Here is a 15,830-nt window from a genome sequence, read left to right on the forward strand (position 1 = left end):
AAGTGTAATCTAGTGTATAGTTTAGGGTGGTAAAGTGTAATAACCCCCAAAAAATAAAGACATTTAAGATGTGATATCTTAAATTGTAAGGATTGGATAATTTGAGTTTGTTGTGTGGGTATATTCTGAGTTCTATATAGGTAATATTTATTAGGTAGATCTTGGATTTATAAATGAATACAAGGAACCCTAATTGCAATTTGACTAGTTCTTTTGGATTATAAACACAAATTTGATTAGCACTTTTCCTTAAATCATTATATAAGACCACCTCTATAATTGTAAGGCTATTTCTCTCTTTTCTCATTTATCTTCATTATTATTGTCCAAATTGAAATTTCGGTGTATTCAATAAAAATAAAAAATAAAAAATAAAAGCTAAAATTTCGGTGTTATTCAATCCTCTTGAAGGACCATGTTATCAATATCCAGTAGTCCTTCCTTCCAATTAATATTCTGCCATGTGCCAAAATTAATTGACAAAGCATCCTAAACATTTGAGGAAAAAAAAAATCTCACACTAACTCCATCACCGGTGATGTCCATTGAAGCCTGAAATTTTATTCGAACCTCAGTGAATGTGGCAGATCCAATAATATGAAGTACTCTGTAAAGATTAAAATAAAACTTTTAAGGTTTTGTAGAAACTTTAAAATGTCAAAATTATTGGGCACCACATCTATGTGACCAAACTCATCAATGATGCAACTCATAATCTTACCTAGTAGATCTTTATCTTCCAATTGAAAATCCATACCAGTATCAGAAACACCTCTGCGCTCTTTGGCTGTTAAATTTCTTTTACACTAGTGTGGTTTTACCCATGCTACCCAACCCAAAAATCCCAATTGCTAAAAATCCAACCTTCTAAACAGGTCCTTCTCAGTCATGTCCAGATATGAGAAATCTGAATTGGATCCAGTGCTTTCTCTTGTGAATCTTTTGAGCATTAATGTCGTGTACTACTTTTCCCTCTTGGATGACTGCGATATTCCTACTTAAAAAATTAATCAGGGCTGTTCATTCTTGATGACTCTGCTACTGTTAACAGAAGGCCTTGGTCCAAAAACGATTAATGATGTGGTGAACAATTTCTATCAATCAGCTTCTTTTAGCAACATTAATGATGTGGTCCTTCAAAAGTAATGAACAATTTCTAATAATAGAAAGGGGAGACCCACCTCAATAATATTATAACCAATAACCCTCTCTGGTGGTCGGATGAAACTTCAATATAAATTTCTTTTGCGCTTTGTTATATTCCTTAAAAAATTTAGGACCACATAAAAAATCACAACTTTTATTAATTATAGATGTTCACATGAAAAATTGTGAGCATTGTAAAAAAAGTGGTAGGTCTTCTGTATAAGTTTACACAAGGTAAAATAAGAATTTTTCTAATTTCAATTCACTACTGAAATATAAGGATTAAATTGTAATTTAGCCAAATACTTTTTCAAATTATTTTCTATGGGAACTTATCGTCAGTGTTCTAAATTTCTAATATAAATATAACATTCTAGCTAATCTTTTAACGCCACAAATCTGCGACTAAACTGTTGTCAAATTAAAATGGAGCTAAAGGAAGGATTAGAGCCTGCGAGTCCTAATGCACAATACTTCAACAGCTCTGTTCTATCAGTATCTATTATTGGTGTCATGCAAAGTGAGGTACCAATTGAAACCAACGAAGCGCGTACCATATCATTGCTCAATGATGTGTTCCTGCCCATCAATACACGCTTCTCCTCCATCATGGTGATGTTATCTACTTTTCTCAATATTGTTTTTCTAGGAAAATAATATGATTCTGTCTTCTTTTTCCTCTTTTATGAAATACATAAATGCATGGAAGGTTAAATGGGTATTCAGATGCTGCCTTTTAAGGTTCTTACATTAATCCCTTTAAAAAATTCGTTTGCATGCTTCTCCACTTAACTTTTGGTTTGATTAAGAATCCTTGAGATTGGTTGTAACATGGTGAACATTACATGACTGCTTTATTTTTATTTTTTTAATAATGATCCTTTGTGTCCATAGAATCTAAAAGTTAAGACCACCAAAGGACATTAAGCTCGAGTTTCCTGAAAAAGAAGAATATTGTTAACAGGCAATGATAATCTTGGTCAATGGACAAGTTTTTCGTATTCAAAATGATACTTTTTTTCGAAGGATAAAGCAAAGGCGACAACTTTGTTTCTTCTTCTTCCTGCTGTTTTTCTTTATATTTTAATTTGACTTCTAACACTTTCCACAGAGTACCTTGGGTTTTGGCTATATTGGGTAACCGATCCCTGCGTGAAAGATGAAGGGGTGAGTGCTCCTAAGGGAGGGGGGAGCTTATTTTTATTGGCTTACTGGTTTTTAAAAGGACATATTTATTGCACATGGTGAATGTGTGCACATACTACGCAAAATAACTGAAATCATAACTTTAAATCACCTTTTTAAGTTATACATTAATTGAATAAATTGGAAATAGGTTTGTTTAATTAGGCATTTTAGGAACATTTTTAAAATCTAAAACTCTGTTTTGCTACAATAATTTTTCTAACTTTTTTACAAATGCTCATTTTAAAATCAAAACACCCTTTTTCCAACCGCCCATACAAACCCACCCAAACTCTAACAGCGTTACTCTACATTGCAGTTAATTGTGTTGCACCCCACTTCTTTGTTTTTACTTTTTATAGGTTTTTGTTTTTGGTATTTCTTTCCTCCCTTTCAGATAGCATTAGGTAGGACTTAATTCTTGTGAGTTATGACTGCATTTCAAGATCCAGAAATAAGAAGACAAAGTTATGTGGGTTGGTAGTAACAGGTGAACATCATGAGTGTGTACTTTTGTGGACAAAACAGACAAAATAATCTCCTTTAATACACCGCCAATGTAGGTATGCCACGAGAACAATGTGTACACGTCATGAGCAAATCGTGAAAGTCTCTACCATGGTCTTAAAAAGATGAAAAATTTTGGTGTCGCACCCAAAATCACAATTTTGTCCACAATTCGTTCATGTGGCGAGTTGTGGTTGGTGAAGGAGTGATGATGGGTCCATGTGGAAATACCTCTCTACCCACATTGACCCACCATCACCCCTCCACTAACCACAACTCACCACATGGGCGAGTTGGGGACAAAATTATAATTTTGAGTGTGGCACCAAAATTACTTTAAAAAGATATGCACCCCTCATCCCAACTTGTTGGAATTTCTTGTTTGTTTCCATTAACTCTGACCGCCCTAGCATGCACATATTGAATATTGAGAAACTAAAATCATTACTATGAAGAAGATAAAACAAGAATTATTGAGATATTACGCACGTGAGTGAAGGTTTTTTGTGATGGAAATTGAATTACTGAGCTGCAGATGAAGATAATATCATAATATCTACATTTCTTCATGAACAAACAAGTATAATAATCATGTAAAGCATTTGGACATTTTTATAAATAATATTTTATCTTATATGCTTATGTAAAAAAAAAAATTATTTTTCTTAGGCATGACTATGCTTTAAGTCATGTCCAAGCACACATTGCTAGATAAAATTACCACTAATATATAGTGATATCAAAGAAAAAGAGAGAAAAAAAAAGTTGTAAAGAGAGAGAAAATATGTGAAGAAAGGAAAAGAAAAGTGAATAACAAAGGAAAATAATTTTCTTAAAAAAACAGACAAACTATTTATTTTTCTAAAATAGTTAGACATTGTATTGTAGCTTTGATATGTACTTAGTTTTGTTTTTAAATAATTCTCAAATAAATAAAATTTATTTTTTATATAAAAACAAAGACTGTTTTCTTAATTCGATAGTTAGGGTGGAAAGATTTGAGCCATTTACATCTTCATGCAAAACACTAGAAAGCGCTAGTTGAGTTATAGTAATCTTGGCAAAAAATAAAGACATTTAAGATGTGATATCTTAAATTGTAAGGATTGAATTATTTGAGTTTGTTGTGTGGGTATATTTTGAGTTTTATATAGGTAATATTTATTAGGTGGATCTTGGATTTATAAATGAATACAAGGAACCCTAATTGCAATTTGACTAGTTCTTTTGGATTATAAACACAAATTTGATTAGCACTTTTCCTTAAATCATTGTATAAGACCACCTCTATAATTGTCAAGCTATTTCTCTCTTTTCTCATTTATCTTCATTATTATTGTCCAAATTGAAATTTCAACGTATTCAGCAAAAATAAAAAATAAAAAGTAAAAGTTAAAATTTCGGTGTTATTCAGTCCTGTTGAAGGACCACATCATCAATATTTAGTGGCCCTCCATTCCAATTAATATTCTGCCATGTGCCAAAATTAATTGACAAAGCATCCTAAACATTTGAGGAAAAAAAAAAAAATCTCACAATAACTCCATCACCGGTGATGTCCATTGAAGCCTGAAATTTTATTCGAACCTTAGTGAATGCGGCAGATCCAATAACATGAGGTACTCTGTAAAGATTAAAATAAAACTTTTAAGGTTTTGTAGAAACTTTAAGATGTCAAAATTATCGGGCAACACATCTATGTGACCAAACTCATCAATGATGCAACTCATAATCTTACCTAGTAGATCTTTATCTTCCTATTGAAAATCCATACCAGTATCAGAAACACCTCTGCGCTCTTTGGCTGTTAAATTTCTTTTACACTAGTGTGGTTTTACCCATGCTACCCAATCCAAAAATCCCAATTGCTAAAAATCCAACCTTCTAAACAGGTCCTTCTCGGTCATGTCCAGATATGAGAAATCTGAATTGGATCCAGTGCTTTCTCACGTGAATCNTGAATTATGTCTAAGGTTTTTTTTCATTACAACTTCTATGTCTAGGTTACAATTGGGCATACCTGCGAATTTTTTTCAATATCACAAAATTGTTTTTGCAAGTGAATTGGTTATGGTTTCTTAATTACTGAACCCACGTCTTACTAAACCCATATTTTGGGTGTGAAGTTGTTCCATTTTCTTACTGGTAGGTCTGTCAAAAGGTTTTCAGATTTCTTAATGAACCAAATTTCTCCTTCTGGGTTTGTGGGAAAAGATGGACAGATCGGAGGACAACATCCGGTTTTCTAGAGGCTAGGAAAAGGGAAAAAGAGAAAAAATAAAAGAGATAGTTTATTAACTATGTTTGTCGAGTTGTTTAATTAGACAGGTATTAGAAATTTAAGAGAACTATGAAAAAATATCTAAGATACTGTATCTCACACAAAAAGATTATGAAATAGTCTCCTTGTCACTAAGAAAGTTGGTGCTCCCTTTTCCCTTAAGTTGTGGAAGTTGTTTGTCCCTTACCTAGTAAGGAGAGTGGTTTTCTCATAGGCATCAAGTGTGTCTCTGGAGCTAGTGATTTTTTTTTTTCAGGGTTATAAGGAAACAGATTGTAAACTCTTTTGCCGAATTCCCCATCATGGAGGATTTGACAAAGAGCTGAGTAATCTCTCTCTCTCTCTGTGAAAGAGAGAACTGGAGATTTATCATTAGCAAGGATCAAAGATCGGGGAATTCATTTTAGCTACAAAATTCCTAACATCTTGATTTTTGAACATGGAGGCCATGTCAAGAACTTTTAAACAGCTTGGGCGGTATACAAACGGTTTCAAGATTCGACACTTTAGTGAACATAAAGTTTTGTTTGTGTTCAATAATCTGGCTGATGTTGATAGAATCATTTAAAAAGTTTTTTAGTATATTGAATAGGCACTTAATAGCGTACATCCTCTTTTGTCTCAAAAAGAAAGAACAAAAAAACAAAATGTGAAAAATAAATTGATCAGGCAGTAAAAAAGTCAAGCTGAGCTTAGTATTAAAGGTATAAGCTTGTTCATTTAATTTTATTTTAAACATGAGCCAAGTTCGAATTCAATACCAAACAAGATTGCGTGTTTAAACTTGATTTATTTCTTATTGAATAAACTACTTGATTAATTTATTCTTTTTGTACAAATAGTAAAACCACGACTAAAGTTGTTTACCACCTCACAAATCTATGAAATTTTCCTGTGAAAAGACTATTTATATTATAATAATTACAAAATAATAATTTGATGTCATACGAATCTATAAAAACTTATACATGCATATAATTTAATCTCAAGTCTATATTAGCATATATTGAGACAAGTATGCAATGAAAAATCTAGTATTATATATAATTAAATCAAGTCTCATGTTTATGAGTTTACTCACAAATACACTATCATATTTGAACTGGTTTATTTAAAACGAACATACATAAGGTTTTCTCAAGTTGAACTAAGCTATCATTGCGCATTCTTGCGACGGTCACTTCACCGTAAAATGCTTGTGGGTGTGGGGGAAAAGGCCTGGGTTCAAGTTTTTAGAAGAAAACTTCACACACATATACACTTAAATTATGTTAGAGTAGAAATTCTATCTTGTAAAAAAAAAAAAAAAAAAATTAAACTCGAGCTATTTATAAATAGCTTGGTTCATTTATAGTGGGGGGAATGGGACAGCAATCGTCTCCCTAACCAACCCAACAACAGTAAACTAGTGATGTGCTGCGCTGCATAAGTTGTTGGGTTTGATATTCTAGGAATAAATGTTGTTTCCATTCATTTAGGGACATGGCTATTGTCCAGTTGTGGTTTGATATTCTAGAATAAATGTTATTTCCATTCATTTAGGTACATGGCTGGTTGGCTGGTGTCCAGTTGGTTGGCTTGATATTCTAGGAATAAATGTTGTTTCCATTCATTTAGGGACATGGCTGGTGTCCAGTGCCTTAGGCACTGGACACTTAAACTTAATAAATTAATTTTGGCACATGGCATAACATTATTGGAATGGAGCACCACTGAACATTAATGATGTGGTCAGCTTCTTTTAGCAACAAGGAAGGAGGACGGTCTAGTAATAGAAGGGGAACCCACCTCAATAATATTATCACCAGCAATCCTATCCGGTGGTTGGATGTAACCTCAATATAAATTTCTTCTGTTCTTCGCTATATTTCTTAAAAATTTTAAAATTACATAAAAAATCACAATTTTATTAATTATAGATATTCACATGATAAATTGTGAGTATTATAGAAAAAGTGTAGGTTTACTGTATAAGTTTACACAATGTAAAATAAGAATTTTTCTAATTTCAAATCACTACTGAATATAAGGATTAAATTGTAATTTAGCCAAACACTATTTCAAATTACTTTCTGTAGGAACTTATCGTCAGTGCTCTAAATTTCTAATATAAATATAACATTCTAGCTAATCTGTTAACGCCACAAATCTGCGACTAAACTGTTGTCAAATTAAAATGGAGCTAAAGGAAGGATTACAGCCTGCAAGTCCTAATGCACAATACTTCAACAGCTCTGTGCTGTCAGTATCTATAATTGGTGTCATGCAAAGTGAGTACCAATTGAAATCAACGAAGCGCGTGCCATATCATTGCTCAATGATGTGTTCCTCCCATCAATACACGCTTCTCCTCCATCATGGTGATGTTATCTACTTTTCTCAATATTGTTTTTCTTGGAAAATAATATGATTCTGTCTTCTTTTTCCTCTTTTATGAAATACACAAACATAAATGCATGGAAGGTTAAATGGGTATTCAGATGCTGCCTTTTAAGGTTCTTACATTAATCCCTTTAAAACTGGCACTAAGTAGTGAGAATTTGTGAACAGGTTAAGGATAGAAAAGGTGAGAAACAATGGAAAAGGGTTGAGGTGAAGCTCGAAGAGCACGTTAATTTTCCTATTTTCCCTACTGGCTTGTTACCCTCATCATATGATGAATATCTTGAAGATTATATATCAAACATTGCAATGGAGCATTTTTCACAGAACAAACCACTATGGGAAATTCACATAGTTAAATATCCAACAAGCAATGCAGCCGGTACTATCATATTCAAGCTTCACCATGCGCTTGGTGATGGCTACTCTCTCATGGGTGCACTTCTTTCTTGTCTTCAAAGGGCTGATAATCCTTCTCTTCCCTTAACATTTCCTTCTCACCAACGCGCAAAGCTAGAAAGTGGCAGAGAAAGTGTTTGGGGAAGAGTGTCTCAACTTTGTTCCTTTAGCTTTAACTCTGTATCTGATTTTGGTTGGAGCATGTTAAAGAGTACATTGGTTGAAGATGATCGAACACCGATAAGGTCTGGGGCTGAAGGAGTCGAATATCAGCCAATCATGGTATCAAACATGATATTCTCTATGGATTGTATCAAACACATTAAGGCCAAGCTTGGAGTGGTATGATCCGCATATTTTATTACAAATTAGCTAATGATTTCAATTTCATATTGTTTTTCTGGTAACTAATGACCTAATATGCCTATTAAATGTGATCATAGGATTAAAGCATTTTTGCTAAAACATCATTGATATGTTTGTTCAATGTATTCTATACTTTTCATCTAAAATTTTATTTAATATTTAAATAATTAAAAAAAGCTCTCTCTTTTTACTAGTGACGTATGTATATCTTTATATATTAAGAGGATTACCTTTTTTGTTCAAAGTATTACCTTTTTTACTTATAAAAATATCCTTAATTTAATTAATTTATCATTATTCCTAAAACATAAGAAATGAGATTAAAACTGTAAATAGACAAAAATTAAAGGGTTCGGTTTATCTTCAGTACTTTTTTTAAAATGAATTTCTTTTTGTTTTAATAAGAGACTGTCACATCATCTACTAACTAAATAAAATGTGGAGATTAAAGCCCACTATCACTTGTCATTGTATATTCAAAACAAAATAACATATCTAGTTTAAAAGGTACTGAAAGTAAGTCAAACCCAAAATTAAAAATAAAAAAATTACAAAGTAAAAACTCCCCACTAGATAACTACCCCAAATTCCTAAAAAAAAGCTACCCCATGTTCCATAAAAAAATTAAAATTAAAATTAAAAAACTACCCGACACTCCTATCAATCAAAAAAAAAAAAAAAAAAAAAACCCATACCCCNTCTCTTTTTACTAGTGATGTGTGCATATCTCTATATATTAAGAGGATTTGGAAAGTTAGGTATTATCTTTTTGACTTTCAAAAATATACTTAATTTAATTAATTTATCATTATTCTTAAAACATAAACAATGAGATTAAAACTATAAATAGACAAAATTAAAGAATTTGATTTACCTCTAGTACTTTTTAAAAAGGAGTTTCCTTTTGTTTTAATAAGAGACTGCTACATCATCCACTAAGTAAATAAAATATGGAGACTAAAACACACTACCACTTGCCATTATATATTTAAAACAAAATAACATGTCCAGTTAAAAAAGTATTGAAGGTAAGCGAAACTCAAAATTAAAAATAAAAAACTTACAGAGTAAAAACTCCCCACTAGATAACTATCCCAAATTCCTAAAAAAAAGCTACCCCATGTTCCATAAAAATAAAAATAAAAAAACTACCCCGAACTCCTATCAAAAAAAAAAAAAAAAAATCCTACCCCATGTCCTGTAAAAAAGACCCCATGCTCCTATAAAAATAACAACTATCTCACATTCTATAAAAAGAAAACTACCCGCATCACTTCAAAAAATTAAAAAATAAATAAATAACCCACGGAGAAACCAATTGAAACTTCATAAAAAAACTTCCTAATTCATTTGTTCCTCTCTTCCATTTCTCAACATAGTGGAATACATAAGGAAAAATTCTAATAACATTAGATCCCTCTAATTGAAAACTCACAATATTACTTCAATTTTTCTTTATTCTTTCATCCTATTTCTAATTGACACTATCTTGTTCTACACTCTTTGTTTAATATACTGGATTCTTCTCAATGGTCAAACGTTTTTCTCGAATTTGGTAAGCCTATAAACAAAATTTATATTCTACATTCACATTTGAATTATATACTACACATATTATGAATTGTAACTCTATGACATCCTGTGATGTGTGATCTATATGAAAATTATTATAGAAAATTTGGTTATACATGGAAAATTATGATACTAAACCCAAAAAAAAAAAAAAAAAAAAAAATCTCACACGCGTGTGATGAGACTAGTATATATATATATATATAAAAGAAATGTTTATTTAAATTTGTCAGCATGATAATATTATGGATAAACTTGCTTTTTTTTTTTATTCCTTTAGTTAAAAATAAATCACATATATGATTATTTTAAGGAAAAAAAAATCACATATGTGATTTATTACATATGTGACTAAACCTAATGCTTTTATATTATTCCTTTAGTTAAAAACAAATCACATATATGATTATTTTAAGGGAAAAAAATCACATATATGATTTATTACATAATATGTGATAAATTATATATAAAACATAAGCCTCAACCTTTGCTTCTCCACCCCATATGAACTTTGTACTTGTAAAGTGATTATCATACTAAAAGTGTGTAGGAGTTTACATGTAACTTAATAACTAAACATTTGTATGAATATAAATGAATAAGTAAAAAAAATTAATTGTAATTCTTATTTTTGTGTATAAAGATTTGAAAGAAAAAAAATTAACCAAATAGCTCATAAACAATTCAAACTTATTCAAGAATTACCAAATCTTAATAAAGCTTAAATTGCTAATATTGAACTCACCTTAAACTCTTTTGATAACTTCTCTTTTTCCTTTTATTAAAGAATTTGATGTTCCTGCCCATCTGTGACCCATTGGTCTGTTTTAATTTGACTGGATCGGTACCCATCTCTAGTCTTCCACTCACTGTGGCCCAAGGTTTAGAAAGAGATTATTTCGGCCCTCGAGCTTATTCTCATTTGTTGGTCCAAAAACAATAGTACTATTTCATTAAATAAAATCCCCTTATTGTCCCCCCTAATAAATTATAGTCAAGGCAAATGAGTCAGGTTAATTAGATTCAGTCAAAACAGTTATCCTTAATGGGTTGTAAGCGGGTTGGGTTGACCCTTATTTTTTTTATAGAAAAAATAAATAAATGAACAAAAATAATAAAATACTTAAAAAAACATTTAAAAATAAAATGATTCTTGAATTTAAACAATTCGAAGTTCACCATTCAGTAATGATATCATGATGTCATCACCATAATAAATTAAACTAAAAAATTAATTTCATGATGCATCTCTCATTACTAATAAATGATATCTCATTTGGAAGATCACACGTGTTATGAGTTAGATATTACAAAATTGGAGAATTTTTCATTACCTTTCTGCTTCTTTAATATGCACCAAATTTATCAATTAAGATAGCATCACTAATCCTCTTATTTCATGATGTGTGTCTCATTATTAATAAATGATGTCTCATTTGGAAGATCCCACATGTTATGAGTTAGATATTACAAACTTGGAAAAAAAAATTCATTACCATTTTGCTTTTTTCATGGGTAATTATTAAGTATTCCCGAAGTACTATAAATGCGTACTCTCCTTTCACATAACTGTAGGTCTTATTAATTAAATTTATGGTGGACCCACAATTAATGTGAGAGGGAGGAGTACGCATTTATGACATTCCTAGAGTATTTAATAATTTTCTTTTTTTCATATGTACCAAATTTATCAATCAAGATAGCATCACTAATCCTCTTATTTCATATATGTATCTTGCCCTATATCACTATTTATAGTCTACGTATAACATATATTATATGCACACACACTCACAGTAGCATTAAACATTATCAGCTAATAAGCACCCCTTTTTGCTCTACCATGCATGTGTATTCAAGGGCCAATGGTTTTAAACACTAGATGTTTGAGGTCACGTCATATTAAAAATAATATAAAAAAATTTTGTTTTAAAAATGGGTCGAGCCACAGGTGAAACGGGTTGACCCAAACCAATCCATAAAAAAGGTTGGGTCACGAGTCAACATGTTTTTACTTTAGGTCAAAAATTTCAACTTTGAGTTGTGTCCAATTTTTCCATGTCTATAAATTATGTGACCAAGGGAGAAAGTTCGAAGGTGGCATTGCCCCAAAGTAGACTTATCAAAAATTCCTAGGTTTAGTTCTCCTACAACCCCAGTTTTAGCATCCAAAATATTGAAAATAGTAATTACCCTCTTAGCCACCATGCCATCTTCACCTTCATGACAATATGTTGACGCCTTTAAATCGGAAGCAAGATAAGGGTTGATTGGGAAAATTAGACCTGTTAACCCATCTTCACCCCCACACAAAGAATAGAGAGGTATGGATAATAGGAACAATAAACTATTTTAGTCAAATCTAATTCTAACTTTGTACCCAATTTTGACACGATTTGTTAAATATACTATATATAATAGTAGAAGCTTTTTCTTACAATTAAGTTCATGCTGCCACATAGAAAAACTGCCCATCTAAAATTCTGCCACGTAACTTAAAAAGCGAAACATCATTCTGTTTGGCATTGCTACAACACCGTTTAAAAGCCTCTCATTATAAATAAAAAATTTAATATAAATTTAAGAGTCCTAGGGTCACAAAAATTTACCACACTCTTAAATTTTCCTACCACCTCACACATGGGTTATTAAAAAAAAATTGTAGATTATAATGGGCCAACTATGCGATCATAGACAAATTAGGGCATTGTGAATTATTTGTGTTAGGTCTAGGAATTAGAGGCAACTGATAGGTATCATGATTGCCAAAATTCTCATATCAAATCATCACAATGCTATATCATCCATTAAGCCAAATAACATGCCAATGTTCAAATTTCAAATCCTAAGTAAATCATGGAGAAAATCTTTCACACGAAGAGATTAAATAGAAGGCAAACTATGAAAGAAAGGTATGATAACTACTAGTAAGCCTAATCAAAATATACACATCTTTCACCAGTTTACTTTTGGTAGCCTTCAAGGTCTTTATACTTTATTTCTTAGGTTTCCGCAGATTGGTGTCAACCTTGTGATCATTTGCATCATTAGGCACAAAAGTTTGATATTACTTTTTTCGGACAAAATTGCTTTCTACCCCTTTCTGAAAAAAAATCTAGCATTTTGCCCTCTTTCTCAAACTAATTAGGAAAATGCTCCTCTTTTGAAAATCGAGTTTCTGAAAATCGATTTAGGCCTTATAACAGCGTTTTAAGGACCCTATAGTGACGTTTTAAAGACCCATAGTGACGTTTTGTAACTCAATTTTCATAAAGTCGAGTTATAGGTAAAAAAAAGAAAAAAAAATTGCATGTAACTCGACTTTATGAAAATCGAGTTATAAAACGTCACTATAGGTCTTTAAAACGTCACTATAGGGTCCTTAAAAACGCCGCTATAGGGCCTAAATCGATTTTCAAAAACTCGATTTTCAAAAGATGGGCATTTCCCTAATTAGTTTGAGAAAGAGGGCAAAATGCTGGATTTTTTTTTTTTTTTTTTTTCAGAAAGGGGCAAAAAGCAATTTTCTCCTACTTTTTCCCTTATGAATTTAGTTGACTCAAAAAAAAAAAAAAAAAAAACCTTTATGCGGATATCATTTTGTATATATATCGTCCAAATTTATTATTCTTGATCTTCATATAGTTTGTTGAAATATTTATAGACTTAGTTTTTTAATGTAATTATTTTTTTGTGATACAATGAATTTTGTTAATTTTTATTATATTTTTTAATAAGTATGAAGATTAATTTGTTATAAAAATCTATAGAAAATGCACAATTAATTTTCAAAATTATAGTAAAATTATTGTTTGACCAAATTTATTTTCTTGAGTGTAGACAGTAAATGATGTAATTACTGAATAATTTTCCTTGCACCCGTTGTACATGCAAGAGATTAGCAATAAATCAACTAAATCGCATTCCACAGCATTGGTATTGCTCAACACTAGAACAATGAGTGCTACAAGTCATTGAGGAGATGCTTAAACCTAACTCAAAGGTGCCATGGGGAACCAATTCGCCTTCTTGCAATTATTCTCAGATCTTTGGTGTTCATTTTTTTTTTTTTTTTTTTTGGTCTTTACAGCGGAAAGTATAGAACAAATTAACAAGCATTATTTACAATTTAATGTGAAAAAATTCTTCAAATTCAATCACCTTTAGGAATAATTATAGAACACCTTGCTTTCAATTAGATTCATCATATTTTATGACCCACTGTAACATGTTTTGTTTTTAAATGGCTTTGCAGAACCTTAATATAACAATAGTAAGTTATATGGGAAACCTGAGGATTAGCGCCGTAATGGAGAAAGGATTATTGGATCCCCAAAGATTCAAGTCATGCGTGGAAAATGCCTTCGAGATAATTCTCAAAGCTGCAGATGATGAAATTCCTATTTAAACAAAGATTATTTTTTTTTTTAATCAACAAATTGAATTGTTCATTCATAATATTGATTTTCTATCGATAAATAAGTCAGTACAATTTATATATGATTGTTCATCTTTTCTTTCATTCTCCATGTAAAACAATATGTAGGTAGATGGGTTTTATACTTTTAATGCATCCTGCATTAATGAGCTTAATATTTATTATCATCATGCCAAGTCTATTTTTCTTTGATTTATTATCTATCTATATATATATATATATAAAACCGAATCCTCTGCTAGCATCACATCACGCTAGCATCATTAAAAAAAAATACAAAAATTCTGATTTTTTTTCTCTAAAACCAGATAATCATTTAAAAAAAAATTCTGATTTTTTTTTTCTCTAAAACCCAATAATACATAAAACCCAATATATATAATAAAAAAAAAATTGCTCCCCTCTCAAACCCGATTCTTTGCCAATCTTCACTCTCAATTTTCTCTCCACAACCCAGAACCACCGTCAGTCCTCTCCCACAACTCAACGGCTCCACCTTTTCTAGCACAACTCAACAGCTGCAATCACCCAAGTCTCATTATTTCCCCCACCAAATAAACATTACAAAACTGATTCTTGTTCAAAACCTAAACCTAAAACCGATGCTTCTTCAAAATCTCTCCTCTTTTCACACGCTAGCATCACCTTCCCCTAAACCTAAAACTCACCCTTTCCTTCCCCCAAAATCATAACTCAGATTCTCCCGCCGCCGCCACCATAGGTCGCCGCCACTGCATCTTTTGGTTTTTCTCTCTCTATTATGCAACTCATTCTCTACCTATTATTATTTTCAATTGAAAATCAAAATCCATACCCAATGCCTAGGTACACTTGTTTTTTCTTTCTCTTTTCTCTGATTTTAAGTTTTTCAATTGAAACCAAACAAAGGAAAGGCAGCCTACTTAATGATGAAAACAGAGGAAACATTTCTCTTTTTTCTTTTTTCTTTTTTTTAATTTGGAAATATGATTTAGGTTTTGGTATTGTGGTCTAATTGGTATTGATTTAGGAAGAACAAATGCTTGACATTGATATGGTTGTTTTTCTTTGATTTTTTAAATTCCTCAGTTTAAATTATTTAACAAATATTTTCCATCTTTGGCTCATATATTTGTTTCACGTTGACCTTTGGTTCTTTGCAGTTCAATTTTCAGTTGCTTATTTTGGATTCTCATATATTATGTTTGTTCCTTCCCCTAAGCCTAGGCACACTTGCTTTCCCAGATATTTACGCCTTCCAGGTACAACATTAATTGGTTTCATAGTAGTGTTCCTGTGGGTTTGTAGTTAAAATACAAAACGATTTCAATAATTCAAAACCTAACCCAAGCTAATTCTTGCATTGTTGCAACAGAGACTAGCTTTGGAATTGATAAACCTTCTATTGGAATTTGAAAAAGTGGAGGTATGTTAAATTTTGATTACCATATGTTAAATTGTTTTTTTTACCTCATAATATCTCTTATAGTTTATGCATGCTATACGTGTTTGTTAGGTTCTAAAGATTTAGGATTCTATGTATTTAGAACTCTAATGTGTATTGTTGGCAAACCA

The 15,830-nt window shown here is 31.3% G+C and overlaps 1 pseudogene; it reads left to right on the forward strand.

Moving 5' to 3' along the window:
• Positions 1-1,543: 1,543 nt before the first annotated feature.
• Positions 1,544-14,246, forward strand: LOC111985154 (wax ester synthase/diacylglycerol acyltransferase 11-like; annotated as a pseudogene).
• The last annotated feature ends 1,584 nt before the right edge of the window (positions 14,247-15,830 follow it).

This window comes from Quercus suber, unplaced genomic scaffold, assembly GCF_002906115.3.
Source record: "Quercus suber isolate HL8 unplaced genomic scaffold, Cork oak 2.0 scaffold_933, whole genome shotgun sequence".
Lineage (NCBI taxonomy): Eukaryota > Viridiplantae > Streptophyta > Magnoliopsida > Fagales > Fagaceae > Quercus > Quercus suber.